At 39.1% G+C, this 24,707-nt stretch overlaps 1 protein-coding gene across 6 annotated transcripts in view; it reads right to left on the bottom strand.

Moving 5' to 3' along the window:
- LOC106872656 (dystrobrevin beta) overlaps positions 1-24,707 on the bottom strand; it is a 310,067-nt gene that overhangs the window by 196,165 nt on the left and 89,195 nt on the right. The window lies entirely within an intron of this gene.

Here is a 24,707-nt window from a genome sequence, read left to right as displayed (position 1 = left end):
TCATTGGTTGCACTGTTAGCATCTGGTAGGTATCCAACCACGCACCTCACCCCCACCCCCACCCTCTACCATTAAATCTTTCTCCTTGGTTTCACCAACCACTTCACTCACAAACAAGTTCTTCTAATATCAGTGAAGAGCTGTAAAAAAAACAAACCAAGTGCAGAGGAGAAGAAGAAACGAATAAAACAAAAAAAAAACACCCACAAAAACCAATAGAAATATCTACATAAATAAACATTATCTTACATTAGAGAAATATCTTTAATCTTTTACTTCTTACAGTTGTAGGACAGTAGCCATGCTGGAGCACCAACTTGGAGGGTGTAGTCAAACACCATCGACCCCCAATACTTACTTGTTTTAAGCCTGATACTTATTTTATCAGTTTCTTTTGCCAGACCACTAAGTTACATGGATGGAAACAAACAAACACCAATTGTCAAAAGAGGGGACAAACACACACACACACGCACATATCATCATCATCATTTAACATCTGTTATCCAAGCTGGCATCGGTCGGACGGTTTAACCAGGGCTGGCACGCTGGAAGGCTGCACCAGACTCCAGTCTGAATTGGCATGGTTTTTTATGACTGGATGCCCTTCCTAACATCAACCACTCCAAGAGTATATAATGGGTGCTTTTATGTACCACTGGCACGGGTGCCATTTGCATGACACTGGTATCTGCTGTGACTGCAATTTTGCTCGGCTTGATGGATCTTCTAAAGCACGACATAACTTAAATTGGAGGTCTGGTTAGAACGTGGAATACTGCATTATTTACCCCCGAGAGAACCTCTCATAAAGACTCATGGTGCATAAAAGCACTAAAAGCCATATCATTAACAGATCATGTGCTTTTTATGTGCCATGATTCCTTATGAAGTTTTTTTCTCAAGGTAGGTAATGCAGAGTCCAGTGTTCTAACACAGCTCCCCACATTAATATTGTCCAGTATTGATACTGCCTGACTGGCTCCCCACCTGTGCTGGTGGAACATAAGAAGCACCAATTGAGTGTGGTCAATGCCAGTGCCACCTAACTGGCCCCTGTGCCGGTGGCACGTAAGAAGCACCCACTACGCATCCAGCTGTAGAAACCTTGCCAGAACAGATTGGAGCCTGGTGCAGCCTCCCAACTTGCCAGCCCTCAGTCAAACCGTCCAACCCATGCCAGCATGGAAAACAGATATTAAACGATGACAGCTTCTGTCCTTATCAGTTTTTATGTGCGTCAGTGTTGGTCTTCCACCACAGTTTCTGTCTACCAAATTCACTCACATGGCATTGGTCCACCTGGGGCTCCAGTAGAAAACATTTGCTGAAGATGCTGCACAGTGATATTGAATCCCAAACCAGGTGGTTACAAAACAAACTTCTTAACCACACAGTCACACCTGTACCTATAAATACAGGTATATTTTCAGTGGTTGTTTTATTTATTTTTATGTTTCTCTTTTGTGTTATTGTTTTATTTTATCCTTCAAAACTACAAACAACACACAAAAACTATGTTTACTATCAATTAATCAACAATAATAATAACGAAGTATCGAAGTGCACTAAATTTAGATTGGAATGACCAAAACCAGCCTGGAACACAGTGACATGATTAGAATTTGATTGGTGCCAACCTGTAAATGATATTACAGGTGCAGATTAACTTGGAATATCGCATATCAAAGCTGCTATGCTTTAACAGTTCTACTGCTTGGTGAAGAAATGAGATTCCTGGCACACTTGTCTGCTAACAGCGACACCAATATGGTTGGTAAAGAACTCTCTCACAGAAAAAAAGTGGTTTCATTCTCTAAAAAAATTCTTGAACTTTTGTCACTGTTTAACATGGAGGAGGGGGCTTTGTTTGTTTGTGGAGTGGTTGTTGTTACTGCTGCTGCTACCAACACTGTCAGCAGCACCATCATGACTACCACCACTGTCAAACCCCCACCACCACCAGTGCCATCACCACACCTACCACTACTACCACCACCATCATTACTAATACCACTGAAGTCATTCCAATATTTTCATTTAATTAGTAAACCATTTTGATTTTAGTCTCATTAACACTGATCTTATCCCTTGTTTTAAATAAGAAGGCAAGGAATTTTTTTCCATTCTATTTCCATGTGCTTTCTATTTGTAGATAATATCAGTATTTGTGTATCAAGAATATTTTTGCAGACCCAGGAGAGAAGGAAAGAAAGACAAAAGAGAAAATTAGGGGTCTTTCATTATTGCAATGAAATCAGAAAACACAGCACGTTGGTAATTAACAAAGAAAGCCACATGAAAATATATCAATTATTGATTGGAATTATTACCTTACTAATTTCATAAAAGGTATATTTTAAAAGAGAAAAAAAAAAAAAACAAGCGGGGAGAGGGTAAGAACTGAGAAATCAATCAATCTCTAGTAATGTTCAATAGAGGTTGAACATTTTTAACTGGAAGCTTGTTGTCTCTAGAAACAGGTGAGAGTTTCTGTTCCAGATAAAATCTGCGTGGGTCATCATACTTGCAGCTTCAACGTGTAAAGCGCAGAAGTCGGAATGATTCTAAGAGGTGACTGCATGGGGAGTTGAGGTGACTGTATGGGGAGTTGAGGTGACTGTATGGGGAGTTGAGGTGACTGCATAGGGAGCAGAGGGAAACCAGTTGAAGATGGATTGTTGTTTTTGCTACAACAAATTCATTTACATGTTTCATCATAATTCTGAGAGAGACAGAGAGAATGTGTGTGTGTGTGTGTGTGTGTGTGTGCCTCCTCCACTGCCAGACAACCTGTGTTGGTTTGTCTATGTCTTCCTAATTTACCGCTTCATGGAAAGGTGACTGATAGAATAAGTGACAGACTTTTAAAAAAGGGGAGAAAAAAAAAAAGAAGTATTGGTGTTGATTTGTTCAACTAAATCCTTTGAGGCAGTGCTCCAGCATGGCCACAACCCAATGACTGATATAAGCTAAAAGACACTCAGTTACAGTAGAATTCAGTGGGTATATATCCAGATTGATCAGACAAGTGCAGTTGTTGTCCTACATTGTTAACTGATATTAACACACCCACATCTGTGTCTATATACATGCATAGAAACACACACATTACACATATATATATATATATATATATATATATATATATATATATATATATATATATATATATATATATATATATATATATATATATATAGGTGCAAGAGTGGCTGTATGGTAAGAAGCTTGCTTCCCAACCACATGGTTTTGGGTTCAGTCCCACTGCATGGTACCTTGGGCAAGTGTCTTCCACTATAGCCTCAGACCAACCAGAACCTTGTGACCAGATTTGGCAGACGGAAACTGAAAGAAGCCCATTGTATTCATGTGTGTGTGTGTGTGTGTGTGTGTCTTTGTGTTTGTCCGCACCACCATTTGACAATCAATGCTGGTTTGTTTATATCCCCGTAACTTAGTAAGTCACCAAAGTGACCGGTAGAATATTAAGATAAATCAAGCGAAACAACTAAAGACCATTAAAATCAGAAGCAGGTTCATAATGTTAGGAGACAAGGACTAAATACCTTCTTGTCTGCAATGCACAACACCCTCTACTCTATGTGGTGGAGTCTGGTCAGTTTGAAAATACTTCACTAAGATTTATTGGTGAAACTATCAGCAGAATTTCAAATTTAAATTTTACAATCAATATCAAACACACACCTCCACACATATATAGATGCATGCACTCATATACACACATAGAAACACACACACACACACAGATACACACATATACATAGATACACACACACACACACACACCTGGTTTTATATATGGAAGTTCCCTTTGAAGTTTGCCTCTTCTCCAAGAGAATGTTTAAACTAACATTTAATTGCATTTCGTTATTGGATGCAAATATTCATTTGCAATGTTCGATTCTACGTTATTAAGTACATTCTTAAACAGAAAACAAACACAATGAATAATTTTTTTTTTTTAATAGTTGATTCAGAAAGCAAAAAATACCTTTTTTTTTCTATATTTACCATTTTCAGAAAATATTGAATATTTCATACATAAAAATTGGAAAACAGTTTTTGTTTTTAATTAAAAATAAAAAATAGTCAATAAAAAACACACTTTCAAACCATTCAAAAGACTTCGATAAACAAGTAAATTCCAGTGAAATGGTTCTAAATGGTCTGATGTAACTACAACCAACTCACATTAACTGCCATTTGCATATTACTTTGCAAGTCATTTTTAGGAAAATACATCGATAAGAATAATACAGTCAATAAATAAACAAACAAAAGAATGATAAGCATTTATGGAATGCTCAGTTGTTTAAAATGGAGAAAATGTGGTCAAGAACAACGTAAAGTCATCACCATCATCATCATCATCATCAACATTTGACTGTTTGCTTGACCAAAGCATTTTTGTCCTAATAGTTTGTCTTAAACATCCATTGCTTGTTCACTTTTGGCTTAAGGGGCTTAATTTGGCTTAGTTGGTGGGTAAATAGTATTGGTACTATAGAAGACAATGAGCAATGGCCAGAAGAATATTCTTTTCTACTCCAGGCACAAGGCCTGAAATTTTGGGGGGAGGGACCACTTGATTAGATCTACCCCAGTATGCAACTGGTACTTAATTTATCGACCCCAAAAGGATGAAAGGCAAAGTCGACCTTGGCGGAAATTGAACTCAGAATGTAAAGACAGGCGAAATACCAGTAAGCATTTCACCCAGCATGCTAACAATTCTGCCAGCTCCCCCCGCCTTCAAAGTCAGTCAAGTGCCCTGCACATCACATGATATATATATATATATATATATAGGTGCAAGCATGGCTTGCTTACCAACCACATGGTTCCAGGTTCAGTCCCACTGTGTGACACCTTGGGCAAGTGTCTTCTACTATAGCCTTAGGCTATAGTAGTACCAGTTACATACTGGGGCTGATGTAATCAACTTAATCCCTTTGTCTATCCTTGTTTGTCCCCTCTATGTTTAGCCCCCTGTGGGCAATAAAGAAATAAATATGTATATATAGTCATTAGATCCCTGTAACATAATGCAATAAAGTCTTCCCTGATTATCTGTTGTAACTAAGCATTTAAGAGCACTTGAAACAGCCAATGCAGAGTTTCAAACAACCACAATGGTGAAACGTGTGTAGGGACAAATGATATAAGCTTGTGTTTATCATAATTCCTCCTACATTTGCTCTGTATATCATAACTAGTAATACTACTAAGTAAAGTAGTTGCTAAACCTCTACACTGGATGCAGATAATCTACGTGGAACTTTAAACTTAACAGATGTAGTTGTACACAAAATACTCACTCTCTCTCACATCATCATCATCGTCATCATTCTACACACACACACACACAGCAAATTTTTTACTGATGATGATGATTTACTAGTTACATCCTAACTACATTTCATTATTCAGAAGAATTATCTATGACAAGCAAACAAGAATTCAGAACTGCAAAGAACACCATCACATATCTTAATAACAACAACACTAATCAATATTTAAGATTACAAATCATGAAATCCTGAACTGCCAATAGAATGTTATTGAATATAGAAATGTCAGCCTCCAACCATTAAGACTTCAGCTCCAACTAGGAACATACAATCAATCTTTATGCATCAAAAGATTAACTTCGAAATTATCCCAAACCACTAATTCCTAGATTTTCGTCGAAATTCAATTTATTTCAAAGGCTGACGGTTCTATATAATCAACAAAGGAACCATATCGGTATAAGACTAATAATCCTTTTATTGATTCTGTGACTCAACTTTGATGGTAAACTATTGTAAAGTCTCGATGCAATTTTGTGTTTGAATTGTGGACCTCATTTCTAGTTTCAAAACTTCTGGTGGTTTGCTGTGCTTGAGAAGACACATCAAGCTAAGTAAAATCATGGTTGACCCCCACACACAGATATGTCCCCTACAATCTTCTTCACCTGAGCATTCCTGTGGGTTCATGGGTGCTTGTGCCATGTAAAAGCACCTGTGCCAATGCTGCACAAAAAAACACTCTCTGAAGTGGTTGGCATTTGGAAGGGCATCCAGTCGTAGAAACCATGCCAAAGCTGACAGCAGAGCTTAGTGTAGTCCTTCTGTTAAACTGTCCAACCCATGCCAGCATTGAAAACAGATATTAAATGGTGATGATGATGATGATGATGATGATGATATACACACCCACACACAGAAATGCAGGTGTGGCAAGAAGCTTGCTTTCCAAGCACATGGTTCTGAGCACAGTCCCACTGTATGGCACTTTGGGCAAGTGTCTTCTACTGTAGCCTTAGGTCAACCAAAGCTTTGAAAGTGGATTTGGCAGGCGGAAACTAGAAGAAGCCTGTTTTGTGTGCATGCGTGTGCCATCACCGCTTGACAACCAGTGTTGGTGCGTTACGTCCCCTTCATTTCCTGGCATAAAGATCCCTCTCTTGGGATTCTTAGTCTTGCAAACTGCATGGCAACCTAACAAGTGCTGGGGCCTCATTAAAAGCACCCAGGGCAGTCTGTAAAATGACTGGGGTTAGGAAGGGCCTCCAGCCATAGAAACTGTGGCAAAGTAGACGCTGGGGCACAATGCAGGCCTTGGGCCCATTAGAGCCTGTCAAACTGTCTAAACCATGCCATCATGCATCATGGGCATTAAGTGATAATGATGATGATGGTGGTGGTGGTGAAGTACACATATTCACACACACAGATATTGTTGTCCATGTTTAATATACATAAATACACCTCGTCCCCATGCACATACATACCCACCACCCTTATGCAGTTAGAGAGAGAGAGAAAGAGAGAGAGAGTTATAGAGTGAAAGAGAACTGTGAAAGGAAGTGTATTATCAAGCGATGCTGTGGCTTTATTATTATTATTATTATTATGTTGGTCAAATATTCCGTCTGTAAAATCAACATAAATCTGTGTACAGAGTGTGTGTGTGTGTGTGTGTGTGTGTGTGTGTGTTTATAAGTAGAAAGATGTGTAAGGTGGCTGAGATAACAAGATGTACGGCCATACTTTAGAGACTATAGACACACACACACACACACAGAAACACACACACACACACACACTTTCATGATTAAGTAAATATATCTGTATCATGTGTGTGGGTGTGTGTAGGTAAGTAGGTAGGTAGGTAGGTAGGTAGGAGCTATTACTTTATTGAGATTAAAAAGCAAACTAATATTATCTCTTGAAAATAATGCATTTCATCCATTTCTGTGGAAAAGATCAATAAACAGACAAATATGTGTATCGTTGAGAACAATAATTATAAATTGCAAAGATAATCAAAGTAAAAGTGGGATGAAGTCGACGAGAAGCCAATATGACTTCATCAATGAGAGAAGAGAGAAGAGAGATCTATTTTTATTCTCATCGTTCACATCACATCACAATGGTGGCTCAACTTTGAACTTTCAACAGCTTCTTCTTTGCATCAACAAAAAGACAAGACTAAGAAGATGTCAGTCAAATATCGAACAGTTATTTTGCAGAGTGGAAATTTAGGAAAATCATCATCATCATCATCATCATCATCATCATCATTTAACGTCCGTTTTCCATGCTGGCATGGGTTGGACAGTTTGACAGGAGCTGGCAAGACTGGAGAGCTGTACCAGGCTCCAATTGTCTACTTTGGCATGGTTTCTACAGTTGGGTGCCATTCCTAATGCCAACCACTTGACAGAGTGTGGACTGGGTGATTTTTTTGTGGCACAGAATGTTTTTTTTAAAAAATGGTTGAAACAAAGGAAAAGAAAATTTTACAAATTCTTCTTTCTTTAGGTTGAGGAAGTATCATTGTTGACATTTCCATTTCCCACAAGAGATGTGGAGGTTGATGTGGCTAAATGTATAGTTTAAACTTCTGCAAGATGGCGTGTCATCACCACCATCATTTAGTGTCCATTTTCAATGCTGGCTTGGGTTGGATGGTTTGATAAAAACCAAGAGACCTGCAGGGCTCTGTTGAGCTCCAATGTCTGCTTTGGCATGGTTTCTGTGGTCAGATACACTTCCTAATGGCCACCACTTTACAAAGAGTACCGAGTGCCTCTTTTGTGCCACTGGTATTTGTGGGAAGGGTCACCAAGCAACTTACAAGATGGAAAAAAAACTGGGAAAGGAAAAAGAAAAAAGTTCTGTCAGCCCCGAGAAGGGGTTGGCTTTATATCAGGTGTTGAGAGGTTAATTTAAAGTAGAAAGACAAACACAGGTGTCTTTCTATAGAGATACATGATAACCATATATTTGATAAGGGTGCGTGGAAACAGGTGGGAAGAAGACAAAGATAGTAGTGATGGGGTGCCAGAGCAAACCCTCATGGTACAAGAAGGTGACCGTAAGAGAGGATACAGAAAGTAGAATGGAAGTGACAGAAGGAGAGGGTAGGTCGTTTCCTAAGGGCATAAGGGGAGAATGACAGATGGCGCTCATAGGAAAGAAATGGTCAGAGAGAGAACTTCAGAATTTTACAGTTCTGAGAGGAATTCATTGAGTAAAATGAAGGTCACAGCAATGGTTTGTAATGGGATGCAGTGCCTTCCAGCTAGATGCTCTTCCTAACATCAACCACTTTAAAGAGGGTCTTGGGTGCCTGTTTTCATGACAGTGGCACTAGCAAAGGTTACCAATTAAATTTGCAAGACAGAAAAGGAATAAGGAAAAAGCCCTCCATAACTAAGTTGCTGGGTGGGGAGTATTTAGGGGAGGGAAAGGGGTTTATGTCAGGTGTTGAGGATGATCGGACGAGCACAGGTATCATCTTGCTGTTCAGTGATGAGAGGAGACAGAATAGAAATGATGAGAGGAGAAAGACAAGTGTGTTTAGTGGGTTAGGGGGGAGGAGATTCTTTTACCTGTTTCAATCATTTGACTGCGGCCATGCTGGAGCACCACCTTTAGTCAAGCAAATCGATCCCAGGACATATTCTTTGTAAGTCTAGTACTTATTCTATCGGTCTCTCTTGCTGAACAGCTAAGTGACGGGGATGTAAACACATCAGCATTGGTTGTCAAGCGATGTTGGGGGGACAAACACAGACACACAAGCATATACATACACACACACACACACACACACACACACACACACACACACACACACACATATATATATACATACAACGGGCTTCTTTCAGTTTCCATCTACCAAATCCACTCACAAGGCTTTGGTCGGCCCGAGGCTCTAATAGAAGACACTTGCCCAAGGTGCCACACAGTGGGACTGAACCCGGAACCATGTGGTTGGTAATCAAGCTACTTACCACACAGCCACTGGGCAGAAACCATTGAAGTAGGGGAATCAGCAGATATGTGTGAGTAAGCAGTTGTACTGTGTTGTGGGGTGAAGGGTTTTGCCAATCCTTCATACAGCATTTTCTGGACATGGTGAAGACCAGGCATTCATCAGGAAGGGAATCCAGCCACAGAAACTATGTCAAAGCAAACACGGGAGCATGACACAATCCGTGGACACCACTGAGTCCAGTCAAACCGTCCAACCTATGCCAGCATGGATGATAGGTATTAAAAGATGGTGGTGGTTTTGGGGGAGAGGGGGTGCTGATGATGAGGGCCTACGATGTATGCGTCCAGCAGCTGCAGTGTCCCAGATATGTGAGCACAACACAATGCAGATAAAACAATGAAGTTCAACCTCAATCAATAAGTACAACATAAAACACACACACAGACAGACAGAACATAGATAAAGCAACAAGAGAACCTTTATGTGGTCACGTACTCTGCTGGAAATAGCAGTCAAATCTCTCTGAAAATATCCTCAAACGTCGTAAAAAAAGGATATACTGCATCATGTAGAAAAACTAAACCCATTAAGACAGGATGGTCACTGTTAGAATGTCTTCAATAATAATATCTGTCCAATTAAACCTGAGTTGCATTTAAATAATAATAAAGAGTATAAAAGGAGATTTATCTTTATTATTATTTTTGCTCAATGGAGAAAATGGGAATGTGGGGAGGTCAGTAAATTTAAATATTTTCATTATCAACTCACAATAAACTTAATAATAATATTAATAATAATAATAATAATAATAATAATAATAATAATAATAATAATAATAATAATAATGATAATATTGAAAATGATCTCATCTCACTCCTCTGGAACTTCACCATTCAAACTGACAGAAAGATAGATGTGAATAGGTGAGACATTATATTGAAAGGCTTTAGACAAAAATCATGCCTCCTCATTGATATGACTGTCCCAATCGATATAAATGTATCTATCAAGACCTACTAAAAACTGAACAAGTATAAAGATCTTGAAATAGAAATTAGTAAAATGTGGAACCTCAACAATAGCAACAACAACAATAATAATAATAATAATAATAGCATTGAAAAATACCTTAGGAACCCAGGTTCGAAATTTCCCCAAGACACCTGATGAAGGCTGGAGGGTATATCAGCTGAAACGTGTTAACAACAAACAAGATGAGGACAAATATCCGTCAAATGTAAATAATTCCTCATCTCTTAAATATAGAACAATAATAAAGTTTGTAACTAAATAATAAATCTTGGAGGTACTTATGAGGATGGATGCTAAACTCAATTTAGTAACAGACATATTTCACAGTGGGACAGGAGAGTAGCCTATGTAAGGTACCACTTCCAGGTGATTTGGTATCTATCCTTGACAAGTGAACTGAGTTATATAGAATTTACTGTACAGCTGCTGCTGCTGCTATTACATATTTGGGATGGTCTTCTCTCTGTGTTGCAAGCTACTTGGTAAGATGCACTCAATACACAAAAAGATGCACTCAATACACACTGTGAAGTGGTTGGTATTAAGAAGGGCATCTGGTCATATAGAAACCATGCTAAAAGCTGACACCGAAGCTTAACACAGCACTACAGCTCATCACCATCATCTAATGTCCATTTTTCATGCTGGCATGGATTGGACAGCTTGACAAGAACTGCTGAGGCCAGGGGGGCCACACCAGGTTCCATTGTCTGTTTTGGTAAGGTTGCTATGGCTGGATACCCTTCCTAGCACCAACCAATCCACAGAGCGTACTGGGTGCTTTGTACATGGCACCAGCACCCAGACAGATGCTCCTGCCACATCCAGTCCAACCATCCAACCCATGCCAGCATGGAAAAATGGACGTTAAATGACAGCAATAACAATATACAACCACCATAAGCAGCAGTGTTAATGTTTTAAGAGTTAATTTTCTAAGATATCATGGTTGTGTGCCTGTATGTGTTCGACCTTATTCAAGACAATATATTGAAAAGATGTTCGCAAGGATGTAGATACAAGTCTACAAAGAAGCATTTCTTGCATGTTTGAATAAAGTGAGCTGTAATTTTTTTGTTTTGTAGTCTCTGAGAGTGATGTGTGTGTACAGACGTTTGTGGTGCCGAAAATATTGTTTACTTTCGATGAGAAGCAATTTGTTTCAAAACAAACTGGCATCATTCATAAAATAGGTGCTTCCATGGAATTATTGATTTGGTTTGTTATGACAGCCAAATTTCTCTCTGCAAACTTCCGGCCAACTTTAAACTGCAACATTCTATCTTAAGACAAACCATTTTATAATAAGGACAGAATGGTAAAGATTGCTAAAACCACTTGAATGTTTTGTTATAATCAGCTACCATCATACTAGAGGTCTGCTCAAATTGGCATGATTACCATTATTCCACCACCACCATCAGCAACTTTAATTATATTTCAACAAAATCATACCAATATAAAGAGAAGAAAAAAAACCGGAACAGAAATAAATAACATTTTGCTATTTTTCAGGAACTAAAATCTAAATCTCGTTGCATTGGATGGAAAACGATTCTTTGGATACACTTGTGTCACGTTCCATGCCCATAGTATGTTAGTAGCTTCTTGGTCTCTCTCTCTCTCTCTCTCTCTCTCTCTAATGTCACTCACTCCTCGTAGAATACAGAGTTGTTGCTGTTGGTGGTGGTGGTCATGGTGATGGAATGTGCTTTTCTGCAAGAAAGTTAAGAAAATCTCTCCAGCAAGAAATGCCAACCATTTCAAGCAACTAAAAAACTCACAAGAGCAGCAATGAATGTGATTTAAATGCTAAAGCATTGACCAAAGTTCTACATTTGTTATCTTAAAAAGACTATATATTACATTATTTATCTATTTAGATACATACATACACACACACATTTCTTAATAATATACACACACACATTTCTTATCAACAATAATAAATAAATAAATAAATAAATATATATATATATATATATATATATATATATATATATATATATATATATATCAAATATATATACATGCACACAAATACACTTAACTATAATATATATATATATATATACACACACACACACACACACATATGCACATTCCTTATCAACTCTGGTGCACACACACATACATTCCTTATCAACTATGATATATAAATTTGTTTGATTCTGATGACTTTAGAATCCAGTCTTCTCTTGTAATGTTGTAATAGAAAAGCGAAAGTAATTCTCTCCCCTTTCCTGCTCTTCTATGTGGACGGAATATTAAGATAGACACAAATCTAGGTTTGTTTGTTTGTTGAAAGGCTTCTTCTCTGTCGTAGTAATATATTATATTGGCAATAAGTCAGTTTCATGCATGGATCCATCCCTGATATGGCTTGCAAAGGAAACTGTCTGCAACCAACAATTTTCTATTATTTATTTTTCATGGTTGAAAGTTTGGGTTTCATGCCTTCATTAAACTACTTTCCATTATATATATATCTGTCCGGCATTCACCATGATAGTTCGCTAGCCACTACACATTCTTTATTTTCTCTCCTTGTTTCTTTCTCCCGAGCGTTATACTAATACATCTGTTTGTTGTCTACATCACCTGTCTTCGTCTTTTGGGGGTTTTTTTGTGAATTCTCCCTCTATAAATATATATATATATATATACTTTATTAAAAGCAGCAAAAATATCACAGCGTCTCATGTTCCAGTTTTGGGAAGCAAGCTTCTTACCACACAGCTGTGTGTGTGTGTGTGTGTGTGTGTGTGAGAGTGAGTTGGTGTTTCCTTGTCTTGACATCTCACGATAATTGTAAATGAGTTTCCCTGTCAAACAAGTCAGTTTCCTTCCTTTTCATCTCCTATAAAAACATGTCTGGTCATTGAAAAATATTACTTTTTTGGGGAGAAAGCAATTTGGGGCTATAAGAAGTGCATGTGGCCATAGAAAATATGTCAACGAATTCTGTCTGGCCGATGCAAACATAGAAAATTGGCCATTAAAAGGATGACGATGCAGAAAATTGCCAAAGGTGTTTTCCTCCCCACCATCTTATTTCAAATGGTTGTACTTTGATAGAGGCAATGTTTAAACAAGCCTGGTTTACCAAACCTGGCAGCATTTCAAATCTACACTGCACTTTCAGACAGCATTCTAGTGCTAGTGACATTATGAGTGCAGCAATGTTTTATGATTCAGAGCATGTGTAATGTCTCACCTTCCTACCGCTAACCATTTTCATGCAGAGGAAAATTATTACTTTGCAATCAACTGGGTGAAGCAGAATCTATGCTTCAGATTCTAATTGCGACGTTAGATATGCGACATTTATTTTATTTGGAGATTTTCTATTGATTGTGGTTCCTCGTCAAAATATTGCATGCAAAATTTACATTAGAAATAAGAGAAACTCAGAGACAGAGAGAGAAAGGGGAGGCAGAGAGAGAAAGGGGGAGGCAGAGAGAGAAAGGGGGAGGCAGAGAGAGAAAGGGGAGGCAGAGTGGGGAGGAGACAGATTGAATAATGACAAGCTGAATGAATGAATTCATATATATATATATATATATATATATATATATATATATATATATATAATCAAAATGGCGAGACCCCTTAGCCACAAGAACTGATTACTTCACAATGTCCCTTGAAAAGCTAATTTAAATAGCAGAAACCGGTTGGATATCACAACATCCATAAAATATGTATGTGTATATATATATATATATATATATATATATATATATATATATATATATATAAATGTTTTTATAAAAAGATATTAAACTATGTGAAATGAAGGTATTTCTCTTTGACTATTTATATGTTTTACACACACACACACACACACACACATATATATATATATAGAGAGAGAGAGAGGCGCGTGGCTTAGTGGTCAGCAGTGTCAGCATCATGATCATAAGAATGTGTGTGTGTTCATATATTCAGTTCTATTATTAAAAAAAATGTCATAGTGATGTGTCTAAGAGAATATATTCATGACCATGGCATCTCCTTTTTCTAACAAGATGTCATAAACAGATAAATTTTACCATAAAGTTAAACTAGATCAATGCTGGGAAATTAGCAGGAAACACTCTACATTGTTACTTGACTTACAGTAAAGAGCAGGTAAATCGTTTTCAAATCAAACTTACGACCTTCAAGATACAGGAAGGACATGTTAGATAATGTAGTTTAAGATAAATTGTGTAAAGATATGGGGTGGTCATGGATAGAATGTCTTCAATTATCATTCACTTCAATTAGCATTTACCTTGGCTAAACAACAAGATTATAGTAACCCTTTAGCATTTAAACCAGCCTAATCCCACCCAAATATTGTACATTTTATGTTCAATCTGTCCAGATTTGGCCTCTCACACCTACCTGCAATGTTATTCTAAAAATAAACCATCACATCATTAAAATCTTGAAGATAAAAAATTAATCCAAAGCAATGTGAATAAATAAGCATTTCATCTGACAGAAAATCTGAATTCTAAAGGGATAGGAAAAGAAAAAGAAAAAAAATATTGCAGACACCCACATTCACACGAAAAATCATGTCATCACCCAATAAAATCACTGTTACCACAAAACCTTCTCAAGTATTATGTAGAAAAATCTAGAATTGAAATCTAGCCTCATAATTTGTTATCAAACAATTTGTAGCTAATTCTTTAAAATGCCATACCACAATGTAAAGTCATCACGCAGTTGGAGACTATTCCCTAGAGAATCAAAGAACCAAAGTTATTTCACAAATTACTAAGAGAAAGATCAGCAGATAAGAGATTCCTATCAAGAATTTTAGAAATGAGACCTTCTCGAGTACCTCCTTAACAATCTAAAGATGTTCGGTCAACAGTTAATGGCGTCAGAACTATTGTAAGCAACAAATTTGTAAAAGCAAGTTAGAAACACATAAAAAAAGGTCAGGATTGAAAATTGTTTGGCAGCAAATTGACAGAATCTTCAGTGTAAGAAAAACTGACTCGTGGCATTAGTTCCAGCTCTGGGTTCAAATTGTACCGAAGAAAACTCAGTGCATAACATCCAAGGGAGCACTTTAATGGGGCTTTAAACCCTCATCTCCTAGTGTAAAGCCATTCCCTCAACGTTCACAGTGTGGGTGGCATGAAAATAGCCCTGAGTACTCTCTGTAAAGTGGTTGGTGTTAGGAAGGACATCCAACCAGAGAAACCATGCTAAAGTAGACACTGGAATATGATGCAGCCCTTGGACCAGCTGGATCCTGGCAAGGCATCCAATCCATGTCAGTACGGAACATGGATGTTAAATTTTGATGATGATGATGATGCTGCTGTTGAATTTTCTTTGTAGCTCAAATATGTGCCACTGGTCACACCGAATTCTGCCTCTCAGCTCCTCATTTTCATTTATGCTGTTTACAGTTCTAAACAAATAAACCTCGGGTCTGTTATTATCTTCTTCTTATAATTCAAACGCAATCACTCATAAAAATCTAGAAAGAGAGATTAATAAATGAATATTTCTTGCCTTTGTTTCTTGCTTTTTTTTTCGTTTGCTTTTTGTTTGTTTTTGTTTTGGTTAATGATGAACCACAAATAATACCAAACAGACTGATAGATACAGACAGAAATAGGATTAAATGCTTTCTTTGGAAATCAAAGCAATCAATATTATTTGTAGTGAAATTCTATGATGCCTAGCATGAACTAATAAATATCCAGAATTCTTTAGAGAGTGAGAAAACAGGTTGGACTGAATTTTAAACTCAAAACAAATATTTTGACTAGAAAAAATTATAATTTAGAAAAACACAAACAAGTGCACAGGCATGACTGTGTGGTAAGGAGTTCCAAACCACATGGTTCCAGGTTCAGTCCCACTGTGTAGCATCTTGAGCAAGTGTCTTCTACTATAGGCCCTGGGAAACTAAAAGAAGCCTGTCATGTATATATCATCATCGTTTAACGTCCGCTTTCCATGCTAGCATGGGTTGGACGATTTGACTGAGGACTGGTGAAACCGGATGGCAACACCAAGCTCCAATCTAATTTGGCAGAGTTTCTACAGCTGGATGCCCTTCCTAACGCCAACCACTCAGAGAGTGTAGTGGGTGCTTTTACGTGTCACCCGCACGAAAACGGCCACGCTCGAAATGGTGTCTTTTATGTGCCACCCGCACAAGCCAGTCCAGGGGCACTGGCAACGATCTCACTTGAAAATCCTACGGGAGCCAGTCAGGCGGTACTGGCAACGGCCACGCTCAAAATGGTGCATCTCATGTGCCACCCGCACAAGAGCCAGTCCAGGGGCACTGGCAACGATCTTACTTGGCTTGCCGGGTCTTCTCACGCACAGCACATTTCCAAAGGTCTCGGTCAGTAGTCATCGCCTCGGTGAGGCCCAATGTACGAAGGTCTTGCCTCACCACCTCAACCCAGGTCTTCCTGGGCCTACCTCTTCCACGGGTTCCCTCAACTGTTAGGGTGTGGCACTTTTTCACGCAGCTATCCTCATCCATTCTCACCACATGTCCATACCAGCGCAATTGTCTCTCTTGCACACCACAACTGATGCTTCTAATGTTCAGCTTTTCTCTCAAGATACTTACACTCTGACGGGTATTCACATTGACATTACACATCCAACGGAGCATACTGGCTTCATTCCTTGCGAGCTTACGTATGTCCTCAGCAGTTACAGCCCATGTTTCACTGCCATGTAGCATGGCTGTTCGTACACATGCGTCATACAGTCTGCCTTTTACTCTGAGTGAGAGTCCCTTTGTCGCCATCAGGGGTAAGAGCTCTCTAAACTTTGCCCAGGCTATTCTTATTCTAGCAGCTACACTTTCAGCGCACCCACCCCCACTACTAACTTGGTCGCCCAGATAGCGGAAGCTATCGACTACCTCTAGTTTTTCACCCTGGAATGAGATAGAAGTTGTTTCCTGTTTGTTTACAGTATTTATTGCACCTGAACATCTGCCACAAACAAAAACTAACTTGCTAGTTAACCTGCCTTTGATGTTGCTGCACCTCTTATGTGTCCATAGCTTGCACCGGGTACATCTTATAGAGTTACTACCTACTCCTTTTCTACATACTGAGCAGGGCCATCTACCTGAAGGGGTTTGTGTTTTATCTACCTTCCTACTTATTAGGATTTTGGTTTTAGCTAGGTTGACTCTAAGGCCCTTCAATTCTAGACCTTGCTTCCACACCTGAAACTTCTCCTCTAGTTCTGATAGTGACTGCGCAATTAGGGCAAGGTCATCAGCATAGAGGAGCTCCCAGGGGCAACCTGTCTTGAACTCCTCTGTGATTGCCTGGAGGACTATGATAAATAAGAGGGGGCTGAGGACGGAACCTTGGTGGACTCCTACCTCTACCCGGAATTCATTGCTGTACTCATTTCCCACCCTCACCTTACTGGCAGCATCTCTGTACATGGCTCGCACAGCTCTCACTAACCATTCTTCTATCCCAAGTTTCCTCATTGACCACCAGATAAGGGATCGGGGGACCCTGTCAAAGGCTTTCTCCATGTCAACGAAAGCCAGGTACAGAGGTTTATCCTTAGCTAGGTATTTCTCCTGCAGCTGTCTCACTAGAAATAAGGCATCAGTAGTGCTTTTACCTGGCACGAACCCAAACTGCATCTCATCTAAATTGATTCGCTCCCTAATTAGTTGGGCTATGACGCTCTCTGTAACTTTCATAACCTGATCTAACAGCTTGATGCCTCTGTAATTATTTGTATCTAAAGCGTCACCTTTACCTTTGTAGCAGTTGACTATGATGCTGCTACACCAGTCATTGGGTATGACTCCTTCGTGTATCACCTGGTTCGTAATACGGGTGACTAGGCTATAGCCAACACTGCCAGATATTTTGAGCATTTCTGCAGAGATTCCTGATGGGCCGGGGGCTTTCCCGGTCTTCATAATCTTAATTGCTTTATCTACCCCGGTACTATCAACTCGGATAGCTGGTCCCTCTATTGGGTCGACATACGGCAGGCTCTCTTCCTCCCATTCATTCTCTTTATTAAGCAATCTATCGTAGTGGCATCTCCAGACCTCTTCCTTTGCAGCCTCATTTAGTGCAAGCGTACCATCATCCATGCGAACACATTTCTCTCCTACAACATCACTATGCTCTCTCCTACACTGTCTTGCAACACGAAATACCTCAAGTCTTTGGTCCTCACGGTGCAGAACATTGGCAAATCTTTCCTTATCTGCTTCCCCTCTGGCTAAATAAACCTGTCGCCTAGCCTCCCTTCTGGCACATTGGTACAATTCCTTGCTACCACCGTTCTTCCAAGCTTGTTTCTTTTGTCTAATAGCCCTGTCTACCTCCTTGTTCCACCACCACGTTACTCTGGGTCGGGAGGGGACCTTACACCACCCACAAATCTGGTCGGTGGCTTTCAACAGGTTGTCCCGCAGAAATCTCCAATTGTCTTCCACGTTGTATGATGCTAAGATCGGTTGCATCACAGAACTCCAGCAGTCTGGTTCCCTCCTCGTTGCGGGAACCAAAGCCATAGCCTCCATGTATGCCATGGAAGCCTCCAGCACGACGTCGGACATGACCATTGAAGTCTCCAGCCACAAAGAGAAGGTCCCTGTCATTTGTCGACGAGGTAGTTTGCAAGAGGGTGTCATAGAATTGGTCTTTCAGACCATCTGGTAGCCCCAGTTGAGGTGCATAGACTGAGATGACGGTAGCTAATCTATGATGAAGCACTAGTCTAATCTTAAGTACTCTGTCACTTACTCTAACGACCTCGATTACCTTATCCACCCATTTCTCCGCTAGAAGTATTCCTACGCCCCCGACCCCGTCAGTGTTCCCTGCCCAGAAAATCTTGTACCTGTGTTCTTTGCCTGTGAGGAACCTCGCAGAACCTCCTCTCCATCTTACTTCCTGGATGCAGCACATATCTACGCGTCTCCGTTCAAGCATCTCAACAATTTCACCAGATCTACCTTTCAGCGTGCCGACGTTGAGAGTGCCAATCCTAATAGTATGGGTGTTGGGGGTGTGGGCCTGTAGCCTGGGAAAGGGGGAAGCAGTGTCGTGTACCTGAAAAGAAAACTTGCAATTGGAAGAATTCATAAGCAAAACAGTAACTACAACCTGCAAACATTACTCAAACTTAATGCGCTACCCAAAGGTTGGGGAGAGGATGGCCAAGGCCACTAGATGGGTTCCGGGAGACAGCCGAGGATGACAGGTTGACAGAGGAATGCACTTCCGGTGGAGGGGGTGGGAGGGCAGGTGTACCATCAGCGAGGAGATAGGCCTCTTAATCGTAGATTTTAAATATTTGAGAGACAACAATGCATAAATCGTAATTTTTAAAAGAGCAATGAAATCTAGGTGAATAGAATATATACGTAGCATGAATTTAGGAAGCTTAGAGAATGAATAAGTATGAATTTAAGACAAAAACTGAATTCAATTGAATTTCATGGAGAGAGACAAGATAAATAATAGAGGGCAGACTAAAGCGCGAAAGGTATGAGATGTTTGAGGCCATAAATAAATAAAAATCTCTATCTTATCTGCATCTTGGAGATACACACACACACATACATACATACAAACACACTCATATGTGTGTGTGTGTGATTGTGTCTGGTGGTCAAGCAGTGGTGAGGGACACAGTGTTGGTTTGTTTATGTCCCTATAACTTAGCAGTTTGACAGAGATCCATAGAATAAATATCAGGTTCAAAAAAAAGGTACTGAGTCAATATGTGTAACTAAAAATTTTTCAAGGTGGTACCCCAGCATGGCCGCAATCTCATAACTGAAACAAGTAAAAGGTAAAGGATAAATGGCTACCGTAATCTTATCGTGCAGTTAATTGCAGGATGGCACTGAGAACATTTTCCGATATATTTCGGTGCACTGGTTGTTGCCTGGGCAGCCATATTCGGAATCAAGGTTAATATGAAATGAATCGGCAGAGAAGGAAGATTGACTTCATTTTGAGGCAATTTGGGAAGTGGAAAAGAGAAGCTGACAGCTTGAAGAAATATTCTCTTCTCAATGGAATGCACCACTGAACAATGGTGTTCTGGCTGTCAGATTCCATTCCAAGAGAAATAGCTTTGCATCTTGATAGTGAAAGCGAAAGAAGCATGCAGATTGTAGAATCCTGAATTTGCTATTCTTGTTAATTTTTGATTTCCTTGATTTCTTTTTTTCTTTGCAAATGACATTTTTTTTTTTGTACTCTTTTATTATGTGGCTATCTGGTTGAGAAGCTTATGGTCTCTGGTTCAATCCTACTGTGCACCACCTTGACTAAGTGCTTTTTGTTATAGTCCTAGGCTGACCAAACCCTTGGGTGGATTTGGTTAACAGAAATTGAAAGAAGCCCATCATCTCTGTATGTGTGTCTGTGTGTGTGTGTGTGTGTGTGTGTGTGTGTGAGTGCAAGTGTGCATGCATTGTGAAATATTGTCTTGACATTGCATGATAGCTGTAAATGAGAGTCCCTGTCATACAAGCAGTGTCACTCATTTCCAATACCCCATGCAAAACATGTCTGACCATGGAGAAGCTATTACCCTGCTTGGATCAAGGAGAGGGTTGAGGACAAGAGGGGCATCCAACTATAGAAAATCTGCCTCAACAAATTTTCCTTCTGACCCATGCAAGCATGGAAAAAGTGGACATTAATGACGATGATAATGATGGTGACTTATTTCAGTCATTGGACTATGGCCATGCTGGAGCACTGCTGCCTTGAAGGGTTGAGTCAAGCAAATCAGCCCCATGATGTGATGGTTACATTCCCCAATGAATAAGTGGGGACCATTCTATTGGTCCATGCATTTGGACCCAGTCTCTGATTTGAGGACACCTTCTTGCCCCCTGTCCCTACCTTCCACTAGTTTCAGAGATCTTATAAAAGATCATGGCCACTGCCCTACTCTTTTCTCCCCACTTTCACTTTAAAAAATTTCTTTTGCATTAGAATTCACTGCCAACAAACCAGTAAACAAACAGCAATAAAACAAGCCTCAAGCGACCCTTTCATCTGTAGGGAATTACAAAAGAAAGGCACATGGCTTCGCGGTTAGGATACTTGGTTCCTGACCTGAGGGTCATGAGTTTGACACCCAGTGGTATGTTGTGTCCTTGAGCAAGACACTTTATTTCATGATGCTACAGTCCACTCAGCTGGTGAAAATGAGTTGTACCTGTAATCCAAAGGACCAGCCTTGTCACACTCTGTGTCACGCTGAATCTCCCCGAGAACTACATTAAGGGTATGCGTGTCTGTGGAGGACTCAGCCATTTGCATGTTAATTTCATGAGCAGGCTGTTCTGTTGATCGGATCAACTTGAACAATCCTCATTGTAACTGATGGAGTGTCAGTTATGTTATCCTTCCAAATAAGATCTTATTGAAGACAAGAAGACTCCAAAAGAACAGTATCAGACCACAGAAACAGGAATGTTATCAGAGTTCTTGTAACGATTAACAAACAGAAGTTTAGTTGATGCAGAGTTGAAAGTAAGCAACTAATGAACACAGTAATTAGTCAGTGAATGCCAATCAGTCTCAAGAGAACCAACCATTTTTACTCAGACAAAACAGACTTCTCATTCAATGAAGAATATTTAGTGTCATCGAGAAAAACGGTAAGTTCAGACATGACAGCTTTTCATCAGATCTTTAATGGAAACAATAAGCAAGATTGAACCTAGAACAGAACTACATGATAAATAACAAAAGCCATCAGCCTATTATACTGGATGATAACAATGTTAATTAATTAATTAATTATGCACTAAATAACATATGTTGCATAATCTGAAATGGATAAGTAATACAATTACATCATCACTGATGTCCTTTTTACATCTCAAGTTTCAATACTTGCATGGGTCAGATGGAAGTCATTGAAGCAGATTTTGTATGACCAGATGCCTTTCCTGTTGCCAACCTTCACCTGTTTCCAAGCAAGCTAATATTAACCTCATGGCTGAACATTTTTTCCATGGAAAATTGAGATTGAAGGACAGCAATTGTGTGTGGGAGAAATTTGTTTACAACAATTCTATGATGTCACGACAAGGAAGTACACACATGCAAATACCTCTGTGTGTGTGTGTGTGTGTGTGTGTAACTTTATTCCATTTATGGGAGGAGACCCTGGTTTTCATACCCCCATAAAGGTGTTTTGCTTTCTCATCGGTAATGCTTTTCCCTATATATATATATATATATATATATATATATATATAGTGTAGTATATTGCCACTTAAGTGTGGCTGACCCCTAGGGGTGGATGTTACTGTTGCTTTTAGCCCCAGGAGGACATCTCCTCCAGCTGGCTTATCGACACACGACAGTCGTGTGTCGATAAGCCAGCTGGAGGAGATGTCCTCCTGGGGCTAAAAGCAACAGTAACATCCACCCCTAGGGGTCAGCCACACTTAAGTGGCAATATACTACACTTTATCGTGCAGTTACTGTTAATACTTCATTTAGAGAATTAACATATATATATATATATATATATATATATATATATACACACACACATATGTGTGTGTGTGTGCATAAATGTAGTTCTTTTCCCAAATAAATTGCTCTTCATATTTGAGGCTCTGATGAAGCTATAAGATGTTATTCAGGCATTCAACTTAATTTCCAGTAGTAGTAGTAGTAGTAGTAGTAATAATAATAATAATAATCCATCTACTAAAGGCACAAGGCATGAAATTTTGGAGGGAGGGGCTAGTCGATTACATTGACCCTAGTACTCAACTGGTACTTATTTCATTGACCCCCAAAAGGATGAAAAGCAAAGTCAACCTCAGTGGAATTTAAAGATGATGAATTTAAATATGAAGACAAATGAAATACCGCTTAGCATTTCGCCAAGCATTGCTAACGATTCTGCCAGCTCACTGTAATAATAATAATATTAATAATAATAATAATAATAATAATAATAATGATGATGATGATGATGTTGACGATGATAAATGCCCTGATTCAATACCAGGTACTGGCTCTCATGGCTTCTGTTCTTAAATGACTAGAAGTGTTAACATCTACATGTATTTTCTTGGTGTAAAAGATGGGCTACAACAAATATTCTGCTCAAAACCTTAGAATTACTTGTCAGTTGCTGCTTGACCTTAATCAGTTGAGCATGTTCCTTGATAAGTGACAATATCTGCATCTCTGCTCACGAGCAGAAGTAGTGGGGGGGGGGGGGGGCATAGCCATGTGTTGTGAGAAATTCTTTTGGTTTAGAATAATCCACTTCTGGAAACATAGATGTTTCATTCATCATGCTTAAGCAAACCTTATTTGGGGACCTTTTGAGTGAAATGGCCTACTCAATCTGAAGAAAATCCAAACTGGGCCCCCAACTGCAAGGTCATGCACTGTTTATCTTGATACAAGATCACCATGTCTTGCACATATGGTTGTGATGCGTGTGTCTGGTGTCCCCTTATCAGATGGGTAGTCATGATGGGTATATTGGGTTTCATATATTTGTAACCATGTCACTTGGACGACATGTGCTGCTCTTTTACTCAATAATAATAATAATAATGATGATGATGATGATGATAATAATAATGGTTTCAAATTTTGGCACAAGGCCAGCAATTTCGGAGGAGGGGGTAAGTTGATTACATTAACTCCAATATCTGACTGGTACTTTATTTGATCAATGAAAGGGTAAAAGACAAATTTAGCCAGGAATTTGAGCCAAGAGAAATATTGCAAGGCTTTGTTCCAACCATTAACAATTCTACCAAATTGCTGCCTTGCTGCACATTTCTAATATAAAATAAAATCTCCTTTAACTCTTTTGTTATCCCATATTACCTACATAAAATAAGATTTGGAGGGACCAGTTTTAGGAAAATTACAATAACAATTTTATTAGGAACAAAAATCCCTTTTCGGCACAAAGAAAATGCAAGATCAATAGAGCGGAATGAATAAAACTCGATACATTCCTTGTTGTATATTTAGTCAGACATCAAAGGGAATGAAAGGTAAATATCAACCTCGACAAAATCAATACTGAGAACAATGAATCACAGAACTAGAGAGAGAGGCCATAAAACATATGGAATAATTCTTCATAGTTGCCATTAACTGGAATATTCTAACAGATGTTGGTAACAAACAGAGGCTAAATCATCTGTGATGTCATGAAACATTTATTTTACCAGTAAGCATCAATCTCCTGCCATACCAACAGACATTATATACACCTCTTTAGATTTTCTATTTAATCATTTGTGTTAATATTATTGCGGCAGCTTCTAACGTAATCAAACAATGCTGTCCATTGTTAATGACCAAGTGTGATGA

This window comes from Octopus bimaculoides, chromosome 8 (assembly GCF_046866305.1).
Source record: "Octopus bimaculoides isolate indiv1 chromosome 8, ASM4686630v1, whole genome shotgun sequence".
Classification (NCBI taxonomy): Eukaryota; Metazoa; Mollusca; class Cephalopoda; order Octopoda; family Octopodidae; genus Octopus; species Octopus bimaculoides.
The sequence above is the reverse complement of the archived record's forward strand: the minus strand, read 5'-3'. Positions and strand labels throughout refer to the sequence as shown.